Source organism: Delphinapterus leucas, chromosome X, assembly GCF_059928025.1.
Source record: "Delphinapterus leucas isolate spDelLeu-1000000601 "Yukka" chromosome X, BTC_Dleu_Yukka2, whole genome shotgun sequence".
In the NCBI taxonomy this organism is placed as follows: domain Eukaryota; kingdom Metazoa; phylum Chordata; class Mammalia; order Artiodactyla; family Monodontidae; genus Delphinapterus; species Delphinapterus leucas.
In genome coordinates, this window is record NC_143150.1 from 24,112,862 (window position 1) to 24,132,018 (window position 19,157).

General features: G+C 35.7%; 1 protein-coding gene across 1 annotated transcript in view; it reads left to right on the forward strand.

Moving 5' to 3' along the window:
• Positions 1–19,157, forward strand: part of LOC111168024 (DDB1- and CUL4-associated factor 12-like protein 2) — a 216,700-nt gene that overhangs the window by 91,934 nt on the left and 105,609 nt on the right. Inside the window, exon 2 of the transcript XR_016391277.1 lies at positions 15,018–15,105. The gene's annotated coding sequence lies outside the window, so the exon portion shown is untranslated. The remainder of the gene's footprint in view (positions 1–15,017; positions 15,106–19,157) is intronic.

A 19,157-nucleotide genomic window follows, 5' to 3' on the forward strand; every position in this document is an offset into this window, starting at 1 on the left:
TTCTTGAGCCTCTTTCTTAGGAGTAAAGACTTTTCATCGAAGTCCTCCAAAAGAATCTTCCTCATATATTATTGGATAGAATTGGGTTGAATGTTGATTTTTAAATCAGTAATTAGCAAGAAGAGTGGGATTACCCTACCAGGCTTAGAGTAATATTTTAGAGTTGGAATAGATATTGGGGAATCAACCACACTGGTCATGAAAATATATTTTCATTATATATCACTTTTTCTAGGTAACACCCTTCTACTTCTTTTTGGTATTGTAATAGTCTTAATCTATAAATAATGATAGCCAGTGGGAACAGCACTAGATTTGGAGTCAGAAATAAATACTATAGATAGATAGATAGACAGATAAAGATATACAGATATATTAATTCTAAGAGAGTTTTGGTGGAGGTTTTAGGGTTTTCTATACATACAATCACAAAATTGGCAAACAGAAAGATTACACCTTCCTTTCCAATTTGGATGCTTTTATTTTCATTTCTTGCCTAGCTGCTCTGGCAAGGATTTCCAGTTCTATGTTGAATAAAAAAGAGTGGGCACCCTTGTCTTGTTCCTGATTTTAACACGAAAGCTTTCAGCTTTTCACCATCAAGTATGAGGTTAGCTGTGGGATTTTCATATATATGGCCTTTATTATGTTGAGGAACACTCCGCCTAACCAGTTTGTTAAGAGTTTCTATTATGAAGGGATGTTGAATTTTTCAAATGCTTTTTTTCTGCATCTATTGAGATGGTCGTATGATTTTTATTTTTTGTTCTATTTAATGTGGTGTATCACATTTATTGATTTGTGTATGTTGAGCCATCCTTGTATCCCAGGGATAAATCCCACATGATCTTGGTGTATTACTCTTTTTTTTTTTTTTTTTTGGTGTATTACTCTTTTAATATAATTTTGATTTCTGTTTGCCAGTATTTTGTTGAGAATTTTGCATCTATATTCATCAGGGATACTGACCAGCAGTTTTATTTTCTTGTAGTATCCTTATCTGGCTGTGGTATCATGGTAATGTTGGCCTTTGTAAAATGAGTTTGGAAGTGCTGTCTCCTTTTCAATTTTCTGGAAATATTTGAGAAGGAGTGGCATTAATTCTTCTTTAAATATTTGGTAGAATTCACCAGTGAAATCATCTGATCCTGGGCTTTTCATTGTTGGGAGGTTTTTGATTACTGTTTCAATATCCTGGCTTATTACTGGTCTATTTAAATTTTATATTTCTTCATGATTCAGTCTTGGTCTGAAATGTATTTCTTCTAGGCTATCCAATTTGTTGGCTTGTAATTGTTCATAGTAGTCTCTTATGATACTTTGCATATGTGTAGTTTCAGTTGCAATATTTCCTTTTTCATTTATAAATTTATTTTTTCCTTCCTTCTGCTAACTTTGGGCTTTGTTTATTCTTTATTTTCTGGTTCCTTGAGGTGTAAAGGTAGTTTATTTGTTATCTTTTTCTTAATGTAGATTTTTACTGCTATACACTTCCCTCTTAGAACTGCTTTTGCTGCATCCTTTTAAGTTTTAGTACATTGTTTTTCCATTTTCATTTGTTTTAAGATATTTTTAAATTTCAATTTTGATTTCTTCTTTGTCCCATTGGTTGCTCAGGAGTGTGTTGTTTAATTTCCACTCATTTGTGAATTTTTCAGTTTTCCTTCTGTTATTGATTTCTAGTTTCATACTATTGTGGTCTGAAAAGATACTTGGTGTGATTTTTATCTTCTTATATTTCCTAAGGCTGTTTTGTGATCTAATATATGACCTATCTTAGAGAATGTTGCATGTATGCTTGAGAAGAATGTATTTTGCTGCTGTTGGGTGAAATGTTCTGTATATGTCTGTTAGGTCCACATCCAGTGTTTCCTTAATGATTTTCTGTCTGGATGATCTATCCATTGTTGAAAGTGGGATATTGAAATCCCTTACTACTATAATACTGTTGTCTATTTCTCCCTTCATACCTGTTAGTATCTGCTTAGTGTGTTTAGAGGTGCTCATATGTGGGGTGTTTATACATTTACAATTGTTATATTCTCTGGCTGGATTGACCCCTTTATCATTATATAATGGCCTTCTTTGTCTCTTGCGATAGTTTTTTACTTAAAGTCTATTTCATCTAATATAAGTATAGGTGCCCACACTCTCTTTTGTTTTCCTTTTGCATGAAATATCTTTTTACATCCCTTCACTTTGGCTCTGTGTGTGTCCTTAAAGCTGAAGTGAGTTTCTTGAAGGTAGCACATAGTTAGGTCCTGTTTTTTTTAATCCATTCAGCCACTCTGTGCCTTTGGATTGGAAAATTTAATCTATTTACATTTAAAGTGATTGTTGATAGGTAAGAACACCAACTTATTGTTTTCTGCTTGTTTTGTAGTTCCCTTGTTTCTTTCTTTCACTTTTGCTGTCTTTCTCATTGAATTGATTTAACATAGTGGTGTGTTTTGATTCTTTTCTCTTTATTTTTTTAAAATTTATTTACTTATTTTTGGCTGTGTTGGGTCTTTGTTGCTGTGCGCAGGCTTTCTCTAGTTGTGGTGAGTGGGGGCTACTCTTCATTGTGGTGTGTGAGCTTCTCATTGAGGTGGCTTCACTTGTTTCAGAGCATGGGCTCTAGACATGCAGGCTTCAGTAGTTGTGGCACATGGGCTCAGTAGTTGTGGCTCACGAGCTCTAGAGTGCAGGCTCAGTAGTTGTGGCACATGGGCTTAGTTGCTCTGTGACATGTGGGATCTTCCTGGACCAGGGCATGAACCTATTTCCCCTGCATTGGCAGGCGGATTCTTAACCACTGTGCTACCAGGGAAGTCCCTGATTCTCTTCTCTTCATCTTTTGTGTATCCACCGTAGGTTTTTGCTTTGTGGTTACCATGAGGCTTGCACAAAACATCACATGATATAGCTAACTATTTTACATTGATAATTTATCTTTTTACTTTTCCCCTCTTTTATGTTTTTGGTGTCACAATTTATAGCTTTTTAAATTGTGTATCCTTTAACAAATTATTGTAGCTATAGTATTTTTAATATTTTTTCTTTCACCCTTTATCCTAGAGTTAGGTGATTAACACTCTACCATATTACAGTATTAGAGTATTCTGAATTTGACTATGTACTTAACTTTACCAGTATGTTTTATGTTTTCATACATTTTCATGTTACTAATTAGTGCCCTTTTATTTCAGCTTCAGGAATTCTTTTCAGCATTCCTTGTAAGTCAGGTGTAGCGGTTACAATCTCCTTCAGCTTTTGTTTGTTTGCAAAATTCTTTTTTTTTTGTATAACTTATTTTTTTAATAGATCTTTATTGGAGTATAACTGCTTCAGAATACCATGTTAATTTCTGTTGCACAACAAAGTGAATCAGCCACATGCATACACTTGTCCCCATATCCACTCCCCTTGAGCTTCCCTCCCATCCTCTCTATCCCACTCCTCTAGGTCATCGCAAAGCACCGAGCCTATCTTCCTGTGCTGTGCTTGTTTGTAAAATTCTTTATCTCTCCATTTCTGAAAGATAACTTTTCTGGGTAAAGTATTCTTAATTGGTATTTTTTTTAGCACTTTGAATATATCATCCCACTCTTTCCAGGCTTGCAAGGTGTCCACTGAAATATCCACTAATAGCCTTATGAGGATTCCCTTTTATTTGAGAATTATTTTTCTCTGTTTCTTTTAAAATTCTCTTTTTGTCTTTGATTTTATACAGTTTTATTATAATGTGCCTTTGAAAAATATTATTTGGGGTTGACATTTTGTAGTAATCTGTTAGCTTCATTAACCTGGATGTCTAAATCTCACCCCAGATTTGGGGAATTCTTAGCCATTATTTCTTTAAATAAGCTTTCAGCTCATTATCCCCTTTTCCCTTCCAGGACTCCAAAAGTGCATATATTGTTTCTTTTAATATTGTTTCATAATTCACTTAGGCTTTCTTCACTCTTTTTTTAAATTCTTTTTTCTTCATGCTTCTCTGAATGAATGATTATAAATGACCTATCCTGAAGTTCACTAATTCTTTCTGCTGATTGGTCAGATCTACAGTTGAAACTCTTTATTAAATTTTCAGTTCAATCAATATATTCTTTAACTCCAGGATTTCTGATTTTTTTAAAAATGTTTTCTATTTCTTTGTTGAACTTATTTTGTTCATGCATTGTTTTCCTAATTTCATTTGTTATCTATTTTGTCTTTTCTTATAAATCACTGAATTTCCTTAAGAGGATAATTCTGAATTCTTTGTCAGAGTGTTCACAGAGCTCCATTTTTTTTTTTATGGTCAGTCATTAGAGTTTTATTAGTTCCTTTAGGTGGAGTCATGCTTCCTTGATTATTTATAATCCTTGTGGCTTTGTGTTAATGCCTGTGCACTTGAGGAAGTCGGCACCTCTTCCAGTCTTTGAAGACTGGCTTTGGCAGGCAAAGTCTTCACCAGTCAGCCTGTCCAGAGATTCTGGCTGGGCCATCTGGTGGTGTCAGTGGGCAGGCTTGCTGTTGGAGTCCATGGGTGGGCAGGTCTGGTGCCTGGGTAAACAGGTGGGCAGGCCTGGTGTTTGTGTACACAGGAATCAACCTGGTGCCTAGATTCATGATGGCAGCCTAGGTTCACTGGGATAGGCCTGGCATTTTGGTCTATGGTGATGGGCCTGGGACCTGAGTCTGTATGGGCAGACCTGGATCCTGGTTCCACAGGGGCCAACAAGTACCGGGGACTTCATCCATTTCCTATATTGATTTTTAAGGACACTTTATACATAATGGATATTAAAGTATATTGAAAACATTTATCTAACCTCCTGGTTTAGATCCTTGTTCATTTTTATTGTGTATATTGACATATAGAAATTTAAATTTTATTTTATTTTTAATTTATTTTTAATTTTTTCTCTAATTGTATATAGTTCTTACAATTGTTTCTTTCTTTTTTTCTTTTTTCTTTTAATATTTTTGGCTGCACAGCATGTGGGATCTTAGTTCGCCGACCAGGGATCAAACCCGTGCCTCCTGCATTGGAAGCACAGAGTCTTAACCACTGGACCACCAGGGAAGTCCCAGAAATTCTAATTTTAGTATCTAAGTATATTCAAAACTATGGCTCTTTTCCTGTCTTTTTTTAAGAAACATTCCTTTCCTGCCATCCATGGAAAACTTCACTACACCAAGATCAAATCTTTCACCTATATTTCTTTCTCTTTGAGTAGTTTAATTTTTTACATATTTTTTCCATTCGGGAATTTATTTTGGGGTATCGTGTGAGAAAATGAGTTAACTTTTCCAATTGTGAACCCATTTCATGAAGACCATTTGTTGACTAATAAATCTTTTACCTTCTTATTTGAAATGGTGCCTTTATGAGTTGTAGGTACTTAACTATGTGTGTTTATTTCTAATGTATTCCACTGATCTTCATATCTGTTCTTTTGCTAGTAAAATATTTTATGAGCTACAGAATACAATGAACCTCTGTTATTTATTGCCTGCTATGGCAGTTTTTAATTCTGCTGTTGCAATTTTAATTTTCTTGAAAAACTTCCTTACTTTGGCTGGCATTCTTTTTATATATACCTGTCTCTGCAACCCTTTTTAAAAAATATCACATTCTTATACTCCCTAATGACTTATATCTCATCATTATATACCATATTAACCCATTAATGATACCAAACATTATTCTAAAATGTTTTTCTGGTTTCTTTAAGAAATTACTTTAAAAGTATGCTCTTCTGCAACTCCCAAATGTTATTTTACATGAGCTAAACTATTGTTTAATAGTTTCCAAATTAAATTACTCTTTTTCCTTTCTTAAGTAAGGAAAGTTTGCCCAAATTCATTGTTTACCAACAGACAACGCACATGGATTGCCCTTTGTCCTGCAAGCTTCCCATATAAGGATGAGTGAAATCACTTCTCACTTGTGTTGCTGGAAAGTAAATGAATGGTATATAGCCTCCTCTAATTTCTGGCGACTAGCAAGCTTTCCCTTAGTTCCGTTCTATTCTACTCACTTGTGATTATTTCCTACCCCTAATGGCTTGACACTTTGGCAATCCAAACTACCAGTATTCAAAGTATGAACTGTGGACCAACAGCATCAGCATCACCTGTGGACTCGTTAGAAAGGCAAATGATCAGATTCTACCTTAAACCTACTACATACACCTATTATCCACCTTGCTATACTATCTGTGCTCTTTCCATCTCTGCCCTGAGCTACAGGTTTTTCTTATAAGAAGAGCAATTTCCTATCACACTATTGCCAACCCTATACATACGGAACTCACCAGCGACCATCCTATCACACGTCTTTCCCAGTTGTTTTCTGGGAATCATAGTCTCCAAAAAGGTATAGTTGGGAGATGTATTGATGAAGGTATGGGGAGTACAGTTCTTGTGCTTCTTCAAGAAACGAGTATCTCCTTAATATTGGTAGTTAAAAACATGCTGCCCAGTTTTCTCCTTCTTATTGACTCTAGGAGAAGTCCTAAGGTGTTCCCTACTTTATTACTGGCTTAATAAATTTGTTCTTAATTTTGTTCTCATTTAAGTGTCAAAGCATACATGGGCCATTGACAGTGTTTTTAATTCAGTTCCAGATTACATTTTTGTGAAACGTACTTCTAGACTATAAAATTAGGTTAACTTTCAGTCTTACTTTTGGTGTTAACTTAGTTTCCTCAAAAACTTACTTGTACTTTTATAGGTATTTTGTTTCAGAGTTGGTATTTCTGTATTCAGTGTTTGTGCATATTCCTAGGCCTTATCCAAGACCTACAGCATCTGGGTCTTTGTTGAATCGAATTTGGGGAGCTACATTTTACCATGATCCACAAATATGCCTTAGGTACACTAAAGTTGCATAAACTCTTGGCCTAGAAGTATTTCATAGACAGAACTTGGGAATTCTCGTGCTTCCTGGCTGAAAGAACATGCTTGTTAATAATGGAGGCTATTTTAGTTTTATTTTTCCTTTTCACTGTATGCCTGGAAGTCAAATGACATATTATTAGAGGTTTATTTATTTTAAGTTTCTTATGATGTATACTTTTTGCATTTTGATATCTTCAGTAGGTTCATGTTACAGTGATTTATGGAAAGATTAGTTATCTCTGTGTGTATGTATATGTGTACCCGCACCTTCAAGCAGGTTTTATTTCCCACTGTTCAAGTACAATAAACAATGGGCTAGGATCCAAGAGAATGGCATTTGATCCTGAATATCTCTTGAGTTTTCTCAATTATGGTCTTGACCCAGTTTGTTTTCTACCTCTTATGGCATTGATAGGAATGGGAATTATTGAAATTGCAGAAGAAAAAGGGCAAGACCTAAAAGCTGATCTACATACAGAACATAGTGTCTAGAGAGAATGATGATAGACTATATGTGGTATTAGTATTTGTCCACATGGAGAATCTGAGGTGTAGATGAAAGGGGCATGGCAACAAATCTGGTTTCTAGAAATGAGGTACAAATCTGGTTTCTAGAAATGAAGTTGAAAATAAAGGAAGGCAGAAGCCCAGTTATCAAAACCAGGCTTGAATTAGCATAGGATCATTTGATACTGATTCATACTGAAATAGAGCTCCCTAAATCTTTTTTGCTTAAATTCAGGGTTAGTTCATATCTGTGAGTTTTTGACCAAGGACCAAGAGATATATGATGGCTGTTGATACAGGGAACCTGGCAGAGCCTGACAGATTTAAGCTTTCTAGGGTGAGGCTCTATTTTGGGCCGTGTTCAACAGAAAACAGATCTGATGCAGAAAGCTTCCATGCTATCGTTTTATTAGAGAGTCCAAAGTCAGGGAGCAGGAGTGAGGGACAAGGAGAGAAAATCAGGGAAAGAGGAAGAGCTAATATGAGAAGGTATTGAGCTGACCACTGCTAAATGTGATTGTCTGATTCTTAGAACTGATTACCTGGGCCACTCTAAGTTACACAGACTATGTATAGACTATCTCTGCAGGGGAAGGGAGTGGGGAGAAAGAAGAAGGGATAATTTGTTTCCTTGCTCCTCCCATTGGTCAAAGGTTTACTCACGGGGCTTTAATTCCTCAGTATTTCTAAGTTGGTCATACATGGGCAAGGGCACTGATCCCATGGCAGTGTTTATGGCAGTGTTAACAGGAACCCTGGGGCAGGATGCAAGAGGCATGCTGTGAGGGCAGGATGCCAGAGACTCTGAGGCTGCATCTGTCAAAAGTTTGTCAGAGCCAAGGTGACCATATAACTTAGAGTCCACATTGGAACACTTGTGAGAGTGAAAAGGGGGCAATGATAATAATTAAATGAGACAACAGGTTTTCAAACTCTCCCAGTGAAACCAAGATGAGATATGGTCATTTAATCAGATCCCAGGCAAAGGTGAGAGAAAAGACAAAAAAGAGAGAGAGAGAGAGAGAGAGAGAGAGAGAGATGACCATAGGTGATTCACAACATTTGAGACAGTTTCTCTCATTCATTAATATGAAAAACTTTACGTAGTGAATAAGAAAGCTTTCTTTGTTTTCTTTATCAAACTTTTTCCCCACACACAGTCTTAAGCAGAAGGCAACTATGTGGAACAAATTAAATCAGAGCTGTTCTTGTTGACGTAGGAAAGTAGGACTCAAAGATCTGCCTTTTTGTTTCCTCTCAACAATCTATCCTCTATTTTGGAGAAACCTTTAGAGCAGTGCTGTCCTGTGGAAATGTAACGTGAGCTACAAGTGTGAGAAACATAAACGATTTTAAATTTTCTAGTAGCCATGTTAAAAACGTCAGAAGAAAGAGGTGCAGTGATATATTTAATTAACCCACTATATAAAAAATGTTAGCTTCAATATATAAAAATGATTAATATTTACATTTTGAACTAAATCTTCAAATACATTTTGGACTTGCTACATTTCAAGTGCTCAGTAGCCACATGTGGCCAGTGGTGACCTTGGCCAGTAAGATAGCAGCACAAGTGCTCATGAGAGCACAGTTTGAAACCTTTTGCGATAAAGGGATGTTTTACCAAGGACAGCTCATTTCTTCCCAACGTACGACTATCCATGAAAAGAAAGTTTTCAAGTGTTGCTTATTAGTTCCAAATGGATATTGAGAAAAGATATAGGAGAGAAAAAGGTTAAGTTTTTCACTAAGTCAGTTTTCATATTTGGGAAGAATTGACCATTTTGACCTCCTTACCCAATGAGATTCTCAGGGGAAAAGAAAGACATATTTGTTTAATGGAGTCAACTAGTCTTTAATTTTAATACCATTTAATAAAATGAAAGAGCACCGATTATGACCTCAATCTGATTGAGTTAAATCCTTTTTGATATGACAGTTCTAACTCTTAAAGCTTCAATACATAATAGGATGTACTTTCTATGACTGTTCTAAAAATCCATAAGAAATTCATATTTTCACAGGTGGGGGAGAGGGACCTGGATGAAGGGGGTCAAAAGTTACAAAATTCCAGTTATAAGATAAATAAGTACTAGGGATGTAATGTACAACAAGATGACTATAGTTAACACTGCTGTATGGTATATTTGAAAATTAAAAGAGTAAATCCTAATAGCTCTCTTGACAAGGAAAAAAACATTTTTTTTCTTTTTCTGTTTGTCTATATGAAATGATGCATGTTAACTAGACTTATTGTGATGATCTTTTTACTGTAATATAGAGTCAAATCATTATGCTGTACACCTTAAACTTAAACAGTGCTATGTGTCAATTATATCTCAATAAACTGAAGGAAAAAAGAAATCTACACTTTCATTTTCCTCATCTGTCTGGTAAAAGCTGAATGAAATACTTCTCATAGTGAGGGAACCCCAAAAAATCAAGTAAAAGTCTTCCCCTTTGTGTTGCTATGCACCTTAGTGTTAAATGGCAAACTCTAGTCTATTCTGTTTATTTTTCGGAGGGTTTAATTTCCAGTTATTTTGTTATTTTAACAATCATAGGGATAAGTCGGTCTAGACCAGTGGTTTCCAACTTTTTTTAACTCTCAGGAACACTTTATAGAAATAAAACCTTACAAGTGTATTATGTTCAAGAGATAAAAGCAGATCTTTCCAGGAAGGGTTACTTTCTGGTTTAATTTTCCTTCTCAAGGACACTCTGCATAACCCTAGGTTTTCCTGAGCACGGTTTGACAAACACTGCTTTAAACAATGAACATTTTCTCACCCATTCCTTTTAAAATCAATAGCACACTTTTTCCAGGACGTTGACATAAATAATGTTTAGAGAACCAGCCTATGAATACAGTGTGTGTGAATCCAAACTGCATGGCTCAAAGATGGGACAAATTGCCTTGGTCACATTAATACCTTTCCCAGTGCCATTCAGTTCAATTCAAGAATGTTTTATTGGATGCAGGCATGTTCAACAAACTGTGTGAGGTCTTAAGAAAAATAAAGATGAATTAGACAAGGCCTGTCTTCAAAGAAAATATCATCTTCTGAACAGTTCAGTAACTGATTACATAGCTAAATTACAAGGTATGGATAATCTAGATAGTCATTTAACAAATATTCACTGATGTCTAGTATATTAGAGAAAATGCACTGTGTGAGGCTGGAAATGAAAGGATGGAAAGTTGAATAAGTGCATTTTCATCCTCAAAGAACCCATATCAAGGAAGAGAGAGTAAAAACCTATACCTTGGTGCTGATTCATGCCTTAGGTAATTGCTATTATTGTGTAAAATATAAGTATACTGTTTTATATATGTGTGGATTACTCCCTCAGCATTGTTTAATTTTATGCTCTGGAAGCAACAATAGCTTATTATTGCAGTTTGCTTTGTGGTATTAGCAGTGGAAACAGTGATTATTAATTTTTTTATACCTGGGACATTGGAATGGCAAAAAACCTATAATATTAAGATTCTGTTGTTGACTTATTATATTAATGGCCCAAATCTAATGAGTTAACACTTCCATTTATGAGTTTTCACATTTCAGCTATGTGTTTCCCAGGAATCAGAATAAACAAAACAATCCACTGAGCACTGAAAAACGTCATGAACTTGATCCAAAACACCTCTTTCAAGCCGTCATGGAACAGCCAATTGACTTAGCATTATTCTTAAAAGTATGTTTGCTGATAATTATTTTTGTTAGCTGCTTTATGACAGCTGATACTGTAGCATATATGAAGCTGCAGCTAATGAGAAGGTGTATTAGAAGAGATTGATAGACTGAGCAATGAGAAGGGAGAAGAGAGAGATAGCAGAATCAACAACTTTTTAAAATTAATTTGTTTATTTTTAAACTTTTATATTGGAGTATGTGATGATAGCAAACATCCCTCAGCAGCTAAGTAACTCCAGATAGGCCTCAAGAAACAACAACAAAAAAAGAGCATAAAAATTGAAGCCCATACAGTTGATCTTCCTTCTACAGGAGTAGATCCTTAAACAGAGCACCAATTGATGGCACATTTTAGTGCATACAGGGAAAGTCTGAAGGGGAAACCAGAGTCCTTTATCTACTGAATTGGCCTTCTCCCCCAATCCTCCCCACTCACCTTGCAGTAAGAAGTAGGTTCATTGGGGCTTGGCTAGGCACTTCAAAAAATCTCCAACTCCTCTGCTACATTTTTCAGAATGAAGGACATCTGGCAGTTGCAGCTAACATTAAGATTTAATTTAGGAAGAAAGTGGGAGAATGTCTAAGAGTGTAGTTTGATAAATTGTTATCCAACAATGTGAGGGAATGAAGTGTTTTGAGGAATCGAAAGTCTGGCTAGTAGATATTTATTATAGACCATACATATATTATTCATAGAATTAGAATACAAATAAAATAGATTTAGTACAGACTATGGGCTGGGCATAATGTAATCTTCCCTTGTTGGCTGAGGGAACACTTCAGTATATTGTATATCTTTCAGGCTATAATTATTAATATAAGTTCTCCCAAAATAGAGCATTCCAGTTGGATTTTCTCAATTTAGACAGTTTTATTTGGTTTATGAGACACAGCCAAATGAATAGGAACAAAATTTACTGAGCATAATCCATCATAATTTGTCATCTGAATACTGGGTTTCTGTCCTCATGGCTATGAAACAATGAAAAGATAATTTACGTCAAAATGAATAGGTATACATGTATTCCTTACTGAATTAAGATTTGTCTGTACTTTTCATCATTTATAATTTAATTCTAAAATATTGTAATAATAACATTTTCATTCTCCTATTGACCTCATACACAAGGAGACAGTTTGCCAGTATTATGATTCACTATGCATAAAACTCAGAAGGCTGTTGTAAAATCTTTAAATCACAAATCATCATGGATAAGAATGAATAGTAGAACCAAAATGCAAGGTTGTAAAAACTACTATCAACAAGTAAATGTCATGAAAATATAAATTATTTTTCACTGAGCAGGGTAACAACAAGAATAAGAGAACATGTAATAAATAACTTGTTATGATAAATTCAGTACAATAAAACAATTCATTGAAAGCTTGTGATAAAATATTCAGTGTACAATATACATAAATATACCTTAGCACTGTTTAAAAGACCCCTTTACTTTAATAACAAGTCACGTAAATTGTCAACAGCGATTTAAATAACTGTAAGGAATACTGAGTCTGATACTTATCCCTTTATCATGACCTTTTTTTAATTCAAAAGACTAGAAAGCCTTACATTTTAAGATCATATGAATGTTTGGAAGTCACCAACGTATTTCTGAATTGATACTTAATATTACTTTGGTTATGATGGTCTTTATTGATAAACAGCAGTACTTCAAAAATCATAGCTTCCATGACTTTTTCTCTTATTTAGGGGGAACCTACAAGGAGCAATAAAGTCTTCAACTTCACCATCGGCCTTCTTTACTTTGTTAATTTGTTTAGATGAATATTAAAACCAAATCAGTACTTGGATGATATAAACCAAGTATTTCCCAGCCTGGCCTTATCATAAAAGCACCTGGGGCTTTAAAGATGCGGACTTCCCAGTCCCATCCCAAGCCTACGCAATCCAAATACCTAGGTAAGGAGCCTGGAGCAAATTTGAGACACTGCTCAAAACAATTGCCTAAACAGACCTTTATTTTGAATACCTGACCTTCCTCCTAAAGGAGGAAGTAGTTTCCTTGAAGCTAATTCAACAAATGATTTAATATACTTTTATTGAGTGTTTATTCAATAGACCATGCAGCATAGTAGTTCTCAGTGTTGCACAGATTCTGGAACTAAACTTCCTGGATTCAAAATTCTGGCACTGCCACTTACTACCTGTTTGACTTTGCCTTCGTTACTTAAACCTCAGTTTCCTTCTCTGTAAAATGGGGATAGAAATTTACCTACTTCATAATGTGAGGATTAAAAATGTGTTCTTATGTGTAAGAAGTGTAATATCTGGCACAGAAAGTGCTGAATAAATGCTAGCCACTAATATATTGACTACTACTAGTGACTGCTAGTAATGTATGCCATATGCTGTGGTTTGGTTTGGGGTGGGGTGGTAAAAATGAATAGCAACATTTTAGTAACTCCTAATTTAGTGCAGGATACAAGTAAATAGATGTACTAGTTATCTTTTGCTGCCATGGCAAATTGCCACAAATTTAAAAGCTTTAAACAACATCCTTTTTTTCCTCATAATTTCTGTGGTTCAGAAGTACAGGCACAGTGTGGCTAAACTGGGTTGTCTCCTTAGGGTCTTACAAGGCCAGAGTCAACCAGATTGAGCTTTTATCTGCAAGCTCTGAAAAAGAATCTTGCTTTCAAGTTCCATCTGCAAACCAGCAATGATGTGTTGAGTCTTTCTCATTCCTGGAATCTCTCTGAGCTCCCCTTCTACTTTTCTTTTCTGTTTTTAAGACCTAATGTGATTATATTGGACCCATACTGATAATAATGGGCTCAGGATAATCTACCTATGTTAAAGTCAGGTGATTAGTAATAATTACATCTGCAAAGTCCCTTTTCCCACGTAACTTACCATATTCAGGGGAGTAGCACCAGGCAGTGGAGATCATGGGGGCCCAAATTCTGTCTACCTCAGTGAGTAATTACCATACATAATATTTAGGCTAAATGGCATATAATTTTTTGTTGAATGGATTGGATTAACATCCCATTTCCCTCATGCTTACTAGTGATCTGTTAGTTTCCCTAATCTATACTGAGAGATTGAGAAAATAGCAACTTCACATGACTTATGAAGATGTACAAGTAGTATACAAGTTCAGTGGGAACAGAAAAGAGTGATTAATTCTGCCTGGAAGAGTAAAGGAACACTTTATAGAGGAAATACCATTTAAGTCAGATGATAAAGAAAATATAGGTGTATAAGACTGCCTGTTTTATAGCAGCCAATAACATGAATTTAAGACATATGTCAGAGGCTGTGCTAAATATCTTATGTGCTAAACGTGCTAAATGATCAATGAGTTTTACTAACCCTAGAAGGTACATAGATAGGTTTTATTAACTCCACTGTAAAACGTGATTTTGATCAATAGTGTTCAAATAAGGAGTGGGGGCACATGTTAGAATCACTTGGGACACTTTCAAACAACTGTGCAAAAATATGTATATATCTGGAGGTGTACACAGAAAAAATTACACTGTGTTTGCATTCTCTCTAGAGGATCTAGGGCAGGGACTTGAGACTTTCCCTTTTCACTTTGTGTCAAACACTGCTTTCTTGTCTCCCCAAAAGCCATTCTTCTCTTCAGTAACACTGTCCCACAATTTTAGCTGGACACATAGCAGTCCGGACTAAAGACTCCATTTCTCAGCCTCCTTGAAGCTAGATTTGGCCATGGGACTGGGTTTCATCTACCTATATGATGTAAGCAGAAGGGTTTTGTGTAATTTGCTAGTTTGTTAGGGCTGCCATTACAAAGTGCCACAAACTGAGTAGCTCAAACAATAGAAATTTTCTGTCTCACAGTTCTAGAGGCTAGAAGCCCAAAGTCAAAGTGTTAGCAGGGTTCGTTCCTTTTATTTAAATTTAATTTAATTTTTAAAAATTTTTATTTATTTATTTATTTTTAGGTTCGTTCCTTTTGAGGAAAGCAGGAGAAGTATCTGTTCCAAATCTCTCTCCTTGGCTTATAGAGGACCACGTTCTCCCTGTGTGCATGTAAGTCTCTTGTCCAAATTTCCCCTTTATATAAGGACACTGGCCATTTTGAATTAGGGGTACGTTAAGGACCTCATCTTAACTAATACATCTGCAAATACCCTATTTCCAAATAAGGTCACATTCTGAGGTCCTGGGGTTAGGACTTCAACATATGAATTTAGTATATACATTAACCAATAATGTGATTTTTCACAAGTCTTTAAATGGGACGTGGAGGTAAGTGCTTTTCTTCAGCATTTCCTTCCTCCTCTACGACAGAATACAAACATGGTGTCTACAGCTCTAGATGAGGTGGTAATGGAAGTCACACATGGCAGAGCAACCAGATAGAAAAGGGCCTAGGTACTTGAAAATGTAGAGACAGCCTAACCATCCCTGAACTACTAACCTCCAGATTTGGTTTACAAGAGAAAGAAATAAATTTCTATCTTGTTTCAGTGACTGTTACTTTAAATTTTCTTTTACATGCAAATGAACAAATCCTAGTGCATATTTTAAACCCCTCATTACATTTTGAATTATTTTTCCACATGCATTTAATTTAATTAAAAGTATATTTTCCTTCATTTAGTGAGCTCTCCTGGTGTATTAAAAACATGATTAAAAAAATTCAACTGACATTTATTAGTTTTGGGTGAGATATGCCATGGCTTCATATCAAGACTTTTTATGCAAACAGTTTTTAAAAAAATCAAAATTTCAGGAAAGTTTTTATTTTGTCTTCCTTATGTAACTGATATGTAAATATTTCCCCCTTTTTCTTTTGGTGATTTCTTATATTCATCTCATGAAAGACAGCACTTATCCATGTCGTTGACCCTTTATTAGAGAAACATTTATTTTGCCTTTTGAGACTCTTTGTAGAATGGAAAAGAAGCTCTTTCTCAGCTACCTTTTCTCTTTGCCTTTGTTTTCAGTTAATATGGCAAGTCAAAAATAGCACCCAGTAATAGGTTAAGATGCTGGCTTGTGACAGATAAGCAGTGGGCCCTCAGTGATGTGGGTAACATCACACATGGGCTGTGGGATACTTTTTACTCTTGCAACCTTTAGCTGCTTATGTAAGAAACATTTTAATTCTGTATGCCAGTGGTTCTTATCATCATTTGGGTCATGAACCTATTTAAGAATCTGTTCAAAGCTATGGGTTCTCTCCCCTCAAAATGCACATACCTGCAAAAATTTGCATACAATTTCCGGAGGTTTACCTACTCTGAAAATTCATCCAAGGACACCAGTTAACTACCCTTGCTCTGTACAATCCTGAAACATATTTCCAGTACTCATTTCTTTGTTTCATTGCTAACCTAACCTTGAAAAGTACATTTTGAAATGCAGTGGAATTGTGCCAAACATAGGAGAAATTTTAAATTAGTGAAGTTTTTTTTTTTTTTTCTGGAAACCACGACTTCCCTTTTCTGATCCTTCCTTTCCGTCCAGTGTTTCTCTCACCTCACGTTCTCAACATATTGGTACTTTCCTATAGGAATCAAGAATATTTATTTATTTTCTTATTAAAATACGTTTCCTAGAAAGGACATGATAGAGCATTTGTACTAAAAATATAAATGTATAATGAGAATTAAAGTGACATCCCTCCCAAAGATTTTTGCCCCGTAGCAGAAGACGAGGAGTATGGTGTGAGTAAGTTCTTCTCTAATAGTAGATATGGGCATCTGGGTGCAGGTCGGTGAGGAACATCATTGGAGTGGGAAGACTTCAGGGAGCCCATTAATCTTACAGTGAATGCAGTTGACCATTCTTTAATATGAAAACCTGGCTATGAGGTAGAATAGTACTTTATAATGCAGGTTTTACTTTATATGTAGTGCTGTGATGGTTTTTCAATTATTCTGAGCAGTTATTCCTCTAATTTATCTAAATTTTTTTTTTTTGCGGTACACGGGCCTCTCACTGTTGTGGCCTCTCCCGTTGCGGAGCACAGGCTCCGGACGCGCAGGCTCTGCGGCCATGGCTCACGGGCCCAGCTGCTCCACGGCATGTGGGATCTTCCTGGACCGGGGCACGAACCCGTGTCCCCTGCATCGGCAGGCAGACTCTCAACCACTGAGCCACCAGGGAAGCCCGAATTTATCTAAATTTTTATAATAATTAAGCCATGTCCTAATGATGTTCTAGTGTACATTCTTTGTAGAGATTATAAAGTCAGTACATTTTTCATCTTAATAACATTTGCATTCAATGATTTGTACTTCAGAGTCATTGAATGCAAGATTATGTGTTTACTTACTAGGAAGAGTTTTATTATAGAATTTCTTTTGCATAAAATTATGATCAACTCCTCCAGGAGTCAAAATATAATAGTACTAGTCCTGTTAGCTTAAAGAGAAAGCATAATGATATTTGGTTCAATATGTAAATGCAAAAATATTCAATATACCATAGTATTTCAAGAATGCTCATTTGCTTTACTGATGAAAATCATTCCACTTAGAATATTCCATTTAGATTATTTTTATGATTGTTCCATTGTCATGATGCAGTAAAATGCAAAGTGAATAAGTAGCATGGAAATTCTTAAACATTAGACTTTAAAATTCAGCAGACCACCCTTATTTACAAATGGACGTCTAGCCAATAAGAAAGGCTCTTCTTTCATGTTCTTCTTAAGGGCAGAGTCTTTAATCTGCTTGGAATGTTTTGTCAGTCAAGATAGGGTAGGTGATGCAAAAGAAACAAGCAGCACCAAAATCTAAATGGCTTATATATTAGTTTTCTATCCCTGCAAAACAAATTACCCCAAACTTGGAGATTTAAACAATTCCCATTTATTATCTCACTGTTTCTATGGATCCGAAGTTCTGGTATAATGTAGCTGGTTTCACCAGGGTCTCACCAGGTTGAAATCAAGTTGTCAGCTGTGTCTGTGATCCCATCTGAGACTTGAAATCATTTTCCAGGCTCATTCAAATTGTTGGCTGAATTCAGTTCCTAGCATTGTTAATCTGAGGTCTCAATTTTCTTGCTGGCTGTCAGTTAGTACTCTGAACTCCTAGAGGTTACCTTCAGGTCCTAGCATGTGGCCCTCTAACAACATAGTGTCTTGTTTCCTCAATGCCAGTAGGAAAATTTCACTCCAGTCTGCTATTGGGGTGTCTGTGTAATGTAATAAATGTAACTATCCCATCACCTTTGCCATATAAGGCAACTAATCAAAGTAGTGACTATCCCATCATAGTCATAGGTCCTCTCACACTCCAGGGACAGGATTAAACAGGGCATGTACACTAGGGAGCAAGATTATTGAGAGCCAGTTTAGAATTCTGCTAAACAGTTTATCATGACAAATGGTGATTTTTTTGCTTCCTCCAAGTCTGTTGCAGTTATGTGTGACTCTCCAGGGCAGCCATCCTTCATAGTTAACAATCCTGACTGCTTCAATCTTTTGGCACTGCTACATCTACATGACATTTCTTCCTCAACTGCCTTAGAAGGGGAAGAAGCACGGGAGAGATAAGAACCAGCAATTAACTATTTCCAGACTGAAGTGATATATGTCACTTCCTCTCACATTTTATCAGCCAGTGAGAGTCAAATGGCTCTGCCTAACTTCAAGAGAGAAGGGAAATGGAATCTCCCCACACACCTGGAAGTAGATAATAATCAGATATTAGTAAACAGTAGAAATGTCTACCACAAAATCTTGATATCTGTCTCAGCCTCCTTTCTCATAGGAGGGTCATATATCAGTGTAGGATAAGTTATTTTTATTCTTAAAGAACTTTTTTGAGTTAGAATCTACACATCATAAAGTTCACCCGTTTAAAGTATACATTCGATTATTTTTAGTATATTTACCCGATGAGTTCTTGAATGTGTAACTTTAATAAACATTTCTTAAGTGTCTACTGTGTATGTAACAATATTAAATCTAATGTAGAGAGAGAAAAAAGAAAATAAACAATGTTTTTACATTGAGATCACAGTCTAGTTGGGAAGGAGAAAATGAACATATAGGAAATCTGTAGGGAACAATCTCAAGTATTTATATATGAAAATACCCAAAACATTATTCCAAAGTGGGAAGG